The sequence below is a fragment of the Callithrix jacchus genome, chromosome 2 (genome assembly GCF_049354715.1).
Source record: "Callithrix jacchus isolate 240 chromosome 2, calJac240_pri, whole genome shotgun sequence".
Lineage (NCBI taxonomy): Eukaryota > Metazoa > Chordata > Mammalia > Primates > Cebidae > Callithrix > Callithrix jacchus.
The window spans coordinates 50,978,311-50,992,216 of record NC_133503.1 but is presented as its reverse complement, the minus strand read 5'-3'; the positions used below and the strand labels follow the sequence as shown (position 1 = coordinate 50,992,216).

Genomic DNA, 13,906 nt, shown 5'->3' with positions numbered 1-13,906 from the left:
AATTGCAAAAAATATGAAACCAGCCCAAATGTCCATGAATCAATGAATAGACTAAAAATTATGATATATACATACATACATACACACACACACACACACAACATGGAATACTACTCAGCCATAAAAAGGAACAAAATAATGGCTTTTATAGCAACCTGGATGGAGTTGGAAACCATTATTCTAACTTAAGTAACTCAGGAATGGAAAACCAAACATTATATGTTCTCACTCATAAGTGGGAGCTAAGCTACTAGGATGCAAAGGCATAAGAATAATACAATCAGGCCGGGTACAGAGGCTCAGGCCTATAATCCCAGCACTTTGGGAGGCCGAGATGGGTGGATCACAAGGTCAAGAGATCGAGACCATCCTGGTCAACATGGTGAAACCCCGTCTCTACTAAAAATACAAAAATTAGCTGGGCATGGTGGCACATGGCTGTAGTCCCAGCTACTTGGGAGGCTGAGGCAGGAGAATTGCTTGAAGCCAGGAGATGGAAGTCGCAATGAGCCAAGATTGCACCACTGTACTCCACCCTGGCGATAGGGTGAGACTCTATCTCAAAAAAGAAAAGAATAAGAAATACAGCAGTGAACAAACCAAACAAAAATGCCTGACCTTGGGGACTGTATATCCTACTTAGGGATGCTGACAATAAATAAAGTGGCAAGTGCTGGGGGAGCAATTTTTACATGGCAGTCAGGAACAGTCTCAAGGAGAAGGTTGTTTTTGAGCAAAGAATTGAGCAAGTAAGGGTATGAGCCACATGAATATCTGGTGAAAGCTCTTAAGACTGAGGGAACAGCCAGGGCAAGGGCCTGGAAGCAGAAGCATGACTGGCACACTTAAGAAACAGCAAGGAAATGCCAGGTAAGCCATTGTCAGGGCTTGGCCTTTGCTCTGAGTGAGATGAGAAGACCTGGGACTGTATTGATTAAAAGACACATTAAAGCATGGCATGATCTGATTTATATTTGTAACTCTGGTTGCTATGTTGATAATGGAGTGAAGGAAGTTAAAGCAGGAAGATAAGGTGAGAGGTTAGTGCAATAATCCAAACAAGAGATGACGGGGCTTGGACTACGGAATAGCTTTGTGGTAACTGATGGTAATCACACCCTAGACATAATTTGAAGGCAGAACCAGCAGAGTTTGCAGACAGAGTGGATGTCTGAAGACTAAGCCATCAAGAATGACTTCAGGCTTTTTGGCTCAAAAAAACAATAGATGGGCTCACCCTTCCCAAAGACAAGGGAGACTATTGGTGAGGTAGATTTGTAGGGACAGTAGGATGTTCAGTTTTGCATGTAAAGTTTGAGTTTCCTCTTAGATATGAAGTAAAAGCATTGAGTAGGCAGTTGTATACACAGGTCTAGAATGCAGAAGTTGCTCTATGGGAATAAATTTGAGGATTATCAGCATATAAATGGTATTTAAAGTCAGGGTAGTGGATGGGATCACCTGGGGTGTGATCTCGGATAGAAATAAGAAGAGAGGGATCCACAGACCCTGGGATACTCCGGAGTTAAGAGATACAGAGTAAAAGGAGTAATCAGCAAGAAAAGATAGATAACTTCCCATTGCGCTACAAAATAATTCAGATACTTTGTCCACAGGCCTTATGTGATGTGGCACAGTCAACCTTATCTTCTGCTTTCTCTTCTGTTCAATAAGCACCAGCTAGCCACACTGGACTTCATTTTGATCCTCAAATCAGTGAAACTCATTCTTCTTTCAAAGCTTTAAACTTGCCTGGGATGATCTTCTTTCAAACTTTATAGCTAACTTTTGGTCACTGAAGTCTCTGAGTTTTTATGTTGCTTCCAAGGAAAGAAATTCCCTGTCCTGCTCAGTTCACATGTTCCTTTACCTTTGTGTATCTTTCTAACTCTTTTTATTCTATTCACTTATCATTATCATAATTTTCTTATCTTAGTTTCCATTTTTACTGTCTGTTCCACCCACCCAACCCCAACTCTGGCCAGGTAACCTTAATGAGGGTAAAGACTCCAGGTTGTTTTGTTGACTCCACACAGATGTATGCCCATTACCTAGACTGGCAACCGTTACCTAGCAAGTGCTCAACTTATATTTAAGGAATGAGCATAAACCAAAATCTAGAGAGGTAGAGCAGCCTTCTCAAGGTCATCCAGAAATTAGTAACAGAGCCAAGGCTAGAGCCCCGATTTCTAACTCTAAACTCGTGGTTAGTTGGTTAGTACTCCCAGTCACTGCAGAGAAGAAAAAGAGCAAATAAAATCATGCATACTCATTTTTCAATTAAGAGTTGACCAATTTAACTCTTTTTTCCCTGGCCACTCTCTATAACAATTCATAACTCCACACAGATGTATCCTGGTCACTTGTAACCTTAAGCATGCAAAGTAATTGACTAGGATTAGAAGGGAGCTTTAAGAAGACAAATTATAGTGTATTGAAGCTTAGATGGGCGGTGGAGGGGGTGCATAGTCACTTTTAATATAACTTTCCTTTTCCCTTATAGTATCATGATCTTGAAAGATGTTTGGCCAATGGCCAACAACAACAAAAAGAACACAACTAATTCACATCTCTACTAGTTGCCTGGTGCCTTTCAGATGTCCCCAAGAGAAAGGATTGTTTTTATTCATTTATTTGACAAATATATATCAAATCAACTATTCTAGAAGCTGATGATCTGACAATGAATGAAAAAGATACGGCTCTTATTCTCAGATGCCTAAATCTGGTCAGAGAGACAGACAGTAATAAGTAATTACAGACAGTAATTACTTAGTAAATAAGTAAATTAAAAAATGAACAAACTAATATCCAGTGAGGTTATGTGATGACAGTAAAGTGAGACAATGTGATACAGAACATATAGCTATCTGAGCTAACCACAGACATTGGATAAATTTTGGATACCTGGATTCCACTCTGGTTTCTGACTTAGCATTAAATTTAGACAGATCTTATGGTTCTCCCCTTGGAAGAGTGCTCAGTGCCTCCTCATGGGAAATCCGGGGGGCTCATTGCCCACTCAACTCCCATTTCACAGACCAGAAATCAAACCTGAGGTCCAGCTCCTGTTTGTAACTCAGCATGTCTCCAATTCCATTTAACACCAAATCCCACTACTCAGGGTGCATTATCTATGAGGACTGGGTCCCCATGTTGTAGTTAGTTATGTTGCCCCAAGGAGCTATTGACTTATTCTTTACACACCTAACTGAGCATTGGGTTAGTCTGCCAAATCCCTCTGGCAGCACATGTGGCTACAGTCCAGATTAGCCAGGAAAATAGGAGGAGGCATTGATGTCTTTGCTGTGTAGAACAGAATAACACATGCTTGTCCTTCCACCTGCTTTTCCCACAGAAGAAGAGTTGAAGTATATTGGGACAGAGCAGGCTGAGTTCCAAGGAGAATAAACACTATAAATACACATATATATTTCCAACTCTGGATGACTTGGGCAATCTCAACCCAGAGTTCACATCTTGGTTAGGCAAGTCTTTGGAAAAACTGTATCCATGGATTTGAGCATCATACAAATCTGGGTTTGAAACAACCTTGCCACTAAACTTCTATGTGATCTCAGACAAGTCATTTAATTTCTTTAAATCTCAGTTCACCTCTTCAAGGTGAATAATCCATACACTTACCTCTAAAGTCTGTAGTGAGAATGGAATAAAACATCTAGAGTACTTAGAATGTCAAGGTACATGTGTCATCTAAGAGCTTAAAATTTTAGAGCTGGAAAGAAATTTAGAGACACACTTCTAATGAACAGATAGGGAAACTGAGGCCTAGAGATGGAAAGGAATTATCTAGAGCTAGCCAGCAGAAGCCAGAAAGAGACCCTCAGCCCCTTGTTCCTACATGTCAGGTTGCCTTCCCAGAGCTCATCCAAAAAGACAGAGAAGGCTCAGCCTTGTGGCTCCTCACTCCAGCAGCACAGGTTGAGCCAAGCAATCAGAGTTTAAAAATTCAGGTTCCGGCTATTCCATAAACTTGCTCTGTGTCTTTAGGCAGAAAATGATGTTCCTCTGAACCCAGGTTCTCTACCTCATGTAGAAATGGCTAGGGGTTATGGTGAGATTTGTCCCAAGATTGTGAGATCTAGTCGTACATGCTCTGTAAATCTAATTCGGTCACACCATTCTGCTGCACACCACCAGGATCACTGTGACCCCTCTTCATCCAGGTGTTCATGTGCCTGCAGGCTTAGGACCAACTACACAGTTAGTTGAATTCCCTCTATAGTAGAAGGTTTAAGAAAAATGGCATTTTTCTAGAGTTTATCTCTGAATTTCTGAGACACTGAGTGCCAGTCTCCTGGGTTTGCTGTGTGCTCTTCAGCCTTACTATTGGTGCTCTAACTCATTTTCTAACTTTTAGATGCTGTATATATCCCTCTCCTATCTGTGTTCTCAGATCAGATGTTCTCTAAGAAACCCAGCCTTCAAGAAAGATGACTAAAAAATAGTTAATCACGTGGGTGGATGATGATGATGATGGTGATGATAGTGGTGGTGGTGGTGGTGGCTGCAGTGGCAGTGGCAGCAATTCACAGCTAGTGATACTTTTCTGTGATAGGCATGGTATTCCCACCAAACATTACCCCATTTAATCCTCACCACAAGTCTAATGATACATGCATTCTTAGAAATTCCCATTTTGCAGATGAGAAACTTGAAACTCTGATTGGTTAAACTAAATTACTCAAAGTCATATAGCTATTAAGTGGCATGGCTGGGATTCAAACCCATTATGCCTGAAACCAGACCTGAGTTTTTTAATTGCAACTCTACACTTCTAGAAGAGTCTCAGGGAATGCAGTTAGGTCAACCTCCTTCTTTTCTAGAAAAGACAACTGAGCCCCAGGAAAGGGCAGACTATTCATTTATTCATTCACTCGTCACATATTTACTGAGCACCTAGTGTACGCTAGAAGCTATGTAGATGCCAGAGAAATATCAGTAAGGAAAATGTAGTTCCTGCCCTCAAGAAGTCCGTAGACTGTTCAAGTTCACCTTACTAGTTAATGGGAAAACCAGAACAACTCGAGTTCCTCAATACTCCTTCACTTCACAAGGCAAGAGTATCAGTGAGGGCTCTCCAGAGAAACTGAACCAATAGGGGGCATAAGTGTACACGTATATATGTATGTATGTTAACTTAGGTGTGTTTGTATGTATAAGTGATACATATATAAAGAGATTTATTTTGAGGAATTGGCTCATGCAGTTGTTGGGGCTGGTGGGTCCTAAATTAAATGTAGGGCAAGCCAGCAGACTGAAAACTTGGGCAGGAGTTCATGTACTCTTGAAGCAAAGTTTCTTCCATTGCAGAAAAATTCAGATTTTTGTTCCTAAGGTCTTTTAACTGATTTAATAATGCCCACTCACATTGAGAGTAATCTCCTGTACTTAAAGTCACCTGATCATAGAGATTAACCGGATCTGCAAAATACATTCACAGTAACACCTAGGTTTGTGTTAGATTAATAACTGAGTACTATAGCCTAACCAAGCAGACGTATAAAACTGATCATCACATCCAGTCAGTCCATCATGCTTCCCATAATTAAATATAGCTATATTCAGTACTATGGTCTGAATGTTTGTGTCTCTCCCAAATTCCTGTGTTGAAATCCTAACCCCCAAAATGATAATATCGGGAGATGGGGCCTTTGGGAGGTGATTAGTACTCTTACAAAAAAGACCTCAACACGGTGAAACCCCGTCTCTACTAAAAATACAAAAATTAGCTGGGCATGGTGGTGTGTCCCTGTAGTCCCAGCTACTCAGGAGGCTGAAGCAGGAGAATTGCTTGAACCCAGGAGGAAGAGGTTGCGGTGAGCCGAGATCGTGCCATTGCACTCCAGTGAAACTCCATCTCAAAAAAAAGAGACCTCAGAGAGACCCTCATCTCTTCCACCATGTGAGGTTATAATCAGAAGTCATCTGGAAAGCAGGCCCTCACTAGAAAATCTGCTGATGGCTTGATTTTGGATTTCCCAGCCTCCAGAGCTGTGAGAAAATATTCTGTTTATAAGCTACCCAATTTATGGTATATTGTTATAGCAGCTTAAATGGGGCTAAGACACCCAGGCTACCCCAAAATATCTTATTTTATTGCCTGCTTTGCCTACAAAATGAGAAAATTGTGTCTTGGGTTTTTTCCCAGTGAATGTAAACCTGATTCTTCCCCTTCCATTTTGATGAAACCTAGAAAAATAGATAAACTAAGAACACTGCAACACAAAATTTGACATACTTTGGCCTTGTCTTTTCTAGACGAACACTATTATGTTTTAATGAGTATAAAAAAGAAAAGGTAAAAATACAATCTCTAAGGAAAAGTTGTGTTCCCAAATGTTACCACCAGCTTTACAATATGGTGGGGAGTGAAGGGGCATAAATATGGATCCTATCACATTTCATAGTATTTGTATTGAAACTTTCAAATAAGTAACTTTTTTTTTCAGAGTTAACTACCTTTAATATTTTGGTGAATATCTTTTCAGATATTTCTTTTTATACATTTGAATACATGCAGAAATATATACATAATTTTACACATATGTGTGTGTGGAGAGAGAGAGAGAGAAGGAATTGATAAACTCCAATTATACCTTTAAAGATATACTGAAATCTGAAGTCTCAGAAAGTATACTTATAAATTCATTATCTGTTACAGATAAATACATAGAATTCATAGGGCCTAATTGTACAGTGATATCTCAGTAATTTAGAATTTGATTAACATAAAAAATGAAGATACCAGACAAGGAGTAATATATTGTATGTTTTTGTAGTAGTTTGACTGCATCCTGTTGCCACACAACTTCTCTTATCCTTAGCTATCTCCCCTTAAAAAATCAATGAGTACAATTAGAGGATTCGGACACTGCTAACTCCGAATGTCAGTCATTCTATACCATTTGAGATAGACGAAGTAAGCACAAGCTCTGCTCATGGGATAGCAACAAAGATAAGCCTACCTTACCTCATAACTTAGCCAAAGGTCAGTTTACCTGCCTCAACCTAGATAGCAGAGTACCTAGGTTGAACAATACTTACCAGGGTTGAGTTTGTTTCCTGGACTTCAAATATACAGAATTCAATTAATCATAATTTTTGGTCTCATCCCTGGCCCTAGTATGACCTGCTTTGCATATTTGGTTAACTTTAATAATGTGTTTAGTATCCCCAACCCACCACTCAAAACAGAAGATACACCCTTGATAATAACTAACCATATGAAACCTGTCTCATTCTACTGTCTTTCTCCACCTAAGATAAGCATCAGCCTAAATCTTGTGTTCATAAGTCTGTTGTTTTCCTTTTTACATAGTTTATATTTATATGAATCTTCTAAAAGTATTTTATTATAGTTATTTTATAAAATGGTTATCAAGTTGAATTAAAATGTAAGCACTTACCTTTTCCCTTAATATTAACTTGATAAGATTCATCTATACTGTCATGTTTCTCTATAATTCATTGCTTTGACCACTGTATGAGCAATGAATTGTCTTCATTCAGCTCTATGAGCAACCCACCATTTGTTCATATTCACTACCTCAGATGGGCACTTGGGCCGTTTCCAGGTCTTGCCATTGTTAACAGTGCTGCTATGAACATTGTTTTGCATATCTTTCTGCTCTTCTACAGAAATATCCTGCAATTGTTGGCCCTTTACTCTTTCATGTTGGTGTTAGAATTATCTTAATCAAGTTCTGAATGGAAAAAAAATGGCTAGAATTGTTATTGGAAATCCTTTGAATTTACAGAGCAGGTTTAGAAGAATCAACAATAATATTAAAAATTCCTATCCATAAATGTGGTATATCTTACCATTTATTTTAATCTTCTTTAATAGCTGTTTTCTATATTTTGTATTTTCTCTTTAGACACATTTTGTTAAATTTGTTTCTAGGCCTTTGACACTCTCTGATAAAATTATAGATTATGTTCTCTCATTACCTATTAGGTATTGGATCTAGTTACTTTTTTACCTAAATTCGTGCCAATCATAATAACATTTTCAATACAAAGCCTGCTTCATCTACAATCAGTGGAATGAGATTTTTAATTTTCAGTACTAAGTGGAAGGATTTGACAATGAAAGTAGATTTCATTTTTTGTAATTTTGGCTTAAGTCTTCACTCTGCCATTGTTGGCTCTGGGGTCTAGGGTTAAGTCCTTACGCTCTCTGGACTTAATATTACCTGAGGTAGCTTGTCTCAAAATGACTGCCTTTCCTCCATGTATATTTCCCGACTGAGAGGTAGAACCTATTATTCCATCCTCTTGAATCTGGGCTGTTTATGAGTTATTTGACAAGTGGAAATGGTGAAATTAATATTGATTGATAGACAAGGATAGGTCACTAGAAGCCTGGAAGCCTCCATCTAAGTCTCTTGGAATGCTCACTATGGAGAGAGGCAGCTATCATATAAGATGAGAACACCATGATATGAGGAAGCTCAAGCTAGCCACATGGAGAGGCCAGGTCAAAGCCCACAATAACCAATCAACCACCAGTTCCTCCAGTCATCCTAGTTCAGTCAGAAATTATAAGAGTAAGGAAGTCTCTAGGTGACTCTAACCTCAGATGTAACCTTGAGACACCTCAAGAAATAACAATTCAGCAGAATCCAGTCAATGTACAAGAACCTGAGATAATAAATTATTATTTTAAGTCAATAAAAATCAGATGGCTTATGTAACAATGAGAAACAATAAACAACAGATAACTGAAACCTATACTTTTCAGATTATGTTTGATAGAACCATAGAATTCCTGGGAAAATTCTCCTGTTGGAGAATCGAAATCTATTAATAAGGTCCTACATTTCTTACTCACCCCTATCAGTCAAGGGGTCATTCTTAACTCTTATAATTGGGAGTCCTGAAAATAACTCCTTTAGAAAGAAAAAGAAAAGGAAAAAAGAAGGAAGAAGAAGATGATAAGAAAGAGTGCTAGTGCTGTCAGTCTGATAAACTACTGGCCAGATGATCTCTAAGTTTCTTTCTATCATTATCTTTCTATAATGATATCACTAGATGTAACCCAAAGAACAAGCAACCAATGGCCAGGCACAGTGGCTCACCCCTATAATCCCAACACTTTGGGAGGCCAAGGCAGGAGGATCACCTGAGGTGAGGAGTTCAAGACCAGCCTGGCCAACATACTCAAAGCCCATCTCTACTAAAAATACAAAAATTAGCCGGGTGTTGGTGGTGGGCACCTATAATCCCAGCTACTCAGGAGGCTGACGCAGAAGAATCACTGGAACCCAGGAGATGGAGGTTGCAGTGAGCCAAGATGGTGTCACTGAACTCCAGTCTAGGTGACAGAGCAAGACTCCATCAAAAGAAAAAAAGAAAGAAAGAAAAATAAAAAGAAATTAAGACATCGACAAATAAGGAATGATAGTGAGAATTAGAAATGTGTGACCTAAGAGGAAAAATCAACTCTGATACTCTAACAAGGACTGGACTTGTCTAATAATGAGATAATCTACAATGAGGAGATGAGCCCTCATCCACCAAGGCCACCTCACTTGCTGCTTACTATTCTCCTACACTTAACCTGATTTCAGTCTAACTCAGATTTCTTACATGCAATTCAAGGCCCACTTGTAAAATTTTGCTAGTACCATTATTTATTCAATATGCTCCTCTACATTAATTACTTTTTCATATAAATGAATTTGGAGTTGATTATTTCCCTTCCTAATACACTCAAAAATAGATACACAATTATTAAAATAATATTCAACCACAGACTAACTAAAATCCCATTTGTCAACTCACTGGGTTAGACAACTCTTGCAAATCGAAGTGTCAATGGTCAAATAGTCTTCAAACTATATGAACTTGCTCAAAATTACATTCATTCCAAAATCCTCAGTCCACTTTCCCCACTTATTCCATGGTTTTCTCATGAAGCCTAGATATTATTTTTTTTAATGCAAACTATAAGAAAACACTTATTTTAGCTTAGCTTCTCAGGTTCTTTAGTTCCCATGCCTGGTTCTTTTTAGCTCTTGGTCATATAATTACAAAGAAAGATATTTCATTACTTGATGCTGTAAATAAGATGCCTGTAAAGATTCCTGTTTTGGAAAAATGTCAACTCTATATTGCCAACAGCTAGCAACATGGCAGTCTTGTAATAAGAAAAGGAAAAATTTCCCAGCTTAACACTTCCAGAATGAAATTAATTATGGAAATTCAACTTTTTCTAAGTCTCTGGGTATTCAAACCTTTCTCTGAAAGTTAGCTATAAATGATTTTGCACTTTCTATGCTGGGTAATGTGGGAAATTTTCATATCCTGAAGAGGAGTTAAAACATTGAAATATGATTTAACCTTTTTACTCCAGCTTCCAGGGGCCCTTTCAGTGCTACCTGGGCTGGCTTCCTCTGCTCCAAGAATCATTGATATTCTGTGTACCCATCATTTCCTAGCCTTGACCACTGCTTGAGCTCAGCTTTGTTATTTTTATATGCCTGTACCAGTGGGACACTGTTAAAATTGCCTACACATACATCCAGTCAGCCAAATAGGCCTGAAATCTTTCCTGGAAGCTATGATTACTTCCCTCTTGCTTTTTACTCTGAAGTATTGTCTTTCCATATTCCAGCTAATAAGGCATTCATTTTGGATTCATTAATTCAACAGACATTTAGTAGCTTTCATTTTGTGTCTTACATTACCTGAGATTTTTGTGGAGGATACATCAGTGAATAAAATGCTCTAACTTCAATAAGCAAAAATGTATAGAATATTTAAGACAGATGACAGGTCAATTCCTCCCTATCTTCAATCACTGTAATAGTAGTATCATGAAGACAGAAATCATATTTTATAAATTATATTCTCAGTACCTAGAAATGTGCCTGGTCTATAATAGCAATTAATAAAATATATTTTATATGACTAGAAAGATTATGTAAAAATTCAGGGAAAAGAAAAGTTATTTTGGCTAGGGATATCAGAGAAGGTTTCTTAGAAGTGGCAACTGAAGTAGACCTTAAGAGATCAAAACTGAAATTTGTAAAATGTTGTTTCACTTATAAAAGTAATATAAAGATATTCTGAAAATACTGGACACATAAATGTGTTTTTAAATGTTTAAATTATTCATACCTATAACAACCAAGAAGTCTAAGTGGATATGGCAGAAAAAGAGCTTACAGATTCCCTCCCTTAATACCTAATAAGTACCTCCAAATTATAAAAAACTTAATAGAATTTTTTAAATTAATAAAAATTGAAAAAGCACAGTAGCATCCAGGCATGTACAGTGGTAAGAAGGGGAAAAAAAATCCTAATCCCTTTTCCTTGGTGCATAATCCACCCCTGCCCCAGGAGATTTAATGGTAAATTATCATAATAATGTCCCTATACTTCTCATGAATATTCCAAATTTGGAAAGCAGTAAACTGTGGAATGGTTTTTAAAAGTTTCTCCTTCTAATGTAAACAATGTTGAGAGGATTGATGTAAACGATTGATGGAAAGTGAAAGTGAAAACTGAGTGGACTTAACTTTTTCAGGAGATTCAAATTTCTGTGAAGAAATAGGGAAACAATTCCAGCTGTAAGGGTATCTTCTAAATGTCCATTCCACCATAAGATTAAGAAACACTACCACAAATAGGATTAACAAAATTGTAAAAAAGAGCTCAAGATCCAGTTTGATTTTCTGGAAATTAATAGTAGTCATATAATCACACTTTGTATATCAGTTAAGTATTTGTATTATCCAGTCTTATGGCAATTATTATTTTGTACGTTCATCTTTAAATATCCTATTTTTATTGATTAGCAACATAAAATCTAAGTATGAGCAACTTCTTTAGTCCGAGCTTTCACTCTTCTGTCACACCTAAGCCAATTTAATTTTTAAAATATTAGACCTATCATTACTCAGATAAAACAAATAGATCATTAGGAGTGACAGAAAATACACCCTTATTACATCAAGCAACCAAAACACCAAGACATTTTACACTAAGTGTAAGCAATTTTTTAAAGAGAGAGAGAGAAAAGCAAGTGTGCAAAAATGCTATGGTAAACATTAAAACAATGAAAGGTGACATGCAAAAGACATTCTGAAGAACCTCATTTGGAAGAAAACATATGCTATGAAACAATAGACAATTCTCCACAATAGCTTCACACTACTTAAAATCCAATAAGATTTAATAAAACAAGAACTCGGATGCCAAATGATAAAAGAACAGAATGATATTAAATGGCTGATTGCATAGCTAAGGAAACAAATTAAGAGCCAGATAGCATAATTATAAAACTGATACCTTGCTAACAAAAGAAACTGGACAGACACAACTGTAAAATGAATGACTGATACAAAGCAAAGACTTAATAGAATCACAGTGAAAGACTAAAGAAAAAAATCAAAACAATTACAGATAATCAGCATGGAGGACAAAGATCTAACTTATACATAACTGGTATCCCTGAAAATATATTCAACCATAAAAACAGGTAAAAAATAGAAATTATCCCAGAAATGAAGTAAGAACTAAATATGCATACTGAAAAAGCATACCATAGTAAAATAAAACTTTAGGTATAGGTATCAACACCCGAATGTTACTGTATATGTGTATATGCATATATAGAATGTAATATATATTGTATAATACATGTATTTTCTATTTTTTCTGTGTAAGGCAAAAATAAATCTGGCCTAACAATTATCCTTAGCAATATTCATTATCAAAAGATAATAAAAGGATACATGTACAAAGTTCTAAGAGAAACAAAATATGACTAAATAATAACATTTTATCCTACCAAACTGTCTTTCAAGTACAAAGGTAAATTTTTTAACAGGAAAGAGCTCAGGTAGTACAAATCTTACAAGCCCTTCTTGGGGGGAAAAAAAAACTATATAAAATTAAATCTAGTCAATAAACATATGAATGTGAAGTCTGATTCCTTTAGGACCAATATACCATCCAAAGTCAAGAGGTATTACAGCAAGGTTCACAATGCTCTGAGACAATTGAATTTAATACACACTTGTTGATTGAATAACTTCCTTCAGGTTAAAAGCAAAAAAAAAAAAAAAAAAACAATAACAGCAGAAAACTTACCAAGTCTTGGGAGAGAGATGGACATCGAGATCCAGGAAGCTCAAAGAACTCCAAACAAATTCAACCCAAAATGATTCTCTCTGAGGCACATTAGAGTCAAATGGTCAAAAGTCAAAAATGAAGAACTGTAAAAACAGCAATACAAAAGCATCAAGTCACAAACAAGAAAATCTCCATTGAAGTAACAGCAGATTTCTCAGCAGGAACTTTACAGGCCAGTAGAGAATTGGTAATATTCAAACTACTGAAAGAAAAAAAATATGCCAGGCATGGGGGCTCATTCCTGTAATCCCAGCACTTTGGGAGGAAAAGGCAGGCAGATTACATGTCAGAATTTTGAACCAACCTGGCTGGTATGGTGAAATACTGTCTCTACTGAAAATACAAAAATTAGCTGGGCGTGGTGGCGGGTGCTGGTATTCCCAGCTACTTGGGAGGCTGAGGTGGGAGAATCGCTTTGAACCCAGGAGGTGGAGGTTGCAGTGAGCTGAGATATTGCCACTGCACTCCAGCCTGGGTGACATAGCAAGACTCTGTCTCAAAAAAATAAAAATGCTAATAAAGATGCAGCGAAAAAGAACTCTTATGCTCTAATGGTGGGAATGTAAACTAGTACAGCCACAGTGCAGAACAGTATAGAGATTCCTCAAAACACTACAAATAGAACTGTACAATCCAGCAATACTACTACTGGGAATCTATCCAAAAAAAGGAAATGATATTAAAGAGACATCCATACCCCCATGTTTATTGCTGCACTATTCACAATAGCCAAGATATG

At 37.2% G+C, this 13,906-nt stretch overlaps 1 long non-coding RNA gene across 3 annotated transcripts in view; it reads right to left on the bottom strand.

Annotated features, from left to right (window-relative positions):
• LOC144581136 (uncharacterized) overlaps nt 1-13,247 on the bottom strand; it is a 316,017-nt gene extending 302,770 nt beyond the window's left edge. For all 3 annotated transcript variants that reach the window (XR_013531664.1, XR_013531657.1, XR_013531665.1), the window contains exon 1: nt 13,126-13,247. This is a non-coding gene — a long non-coding RNA (uncharacterized LOC144581136). The remainder of the gene's footprint in view (nt 1-13,125) is intronic.
• Between the last annotated feature and the right edge of the window lie 659 nt (nt 13,248-13,906).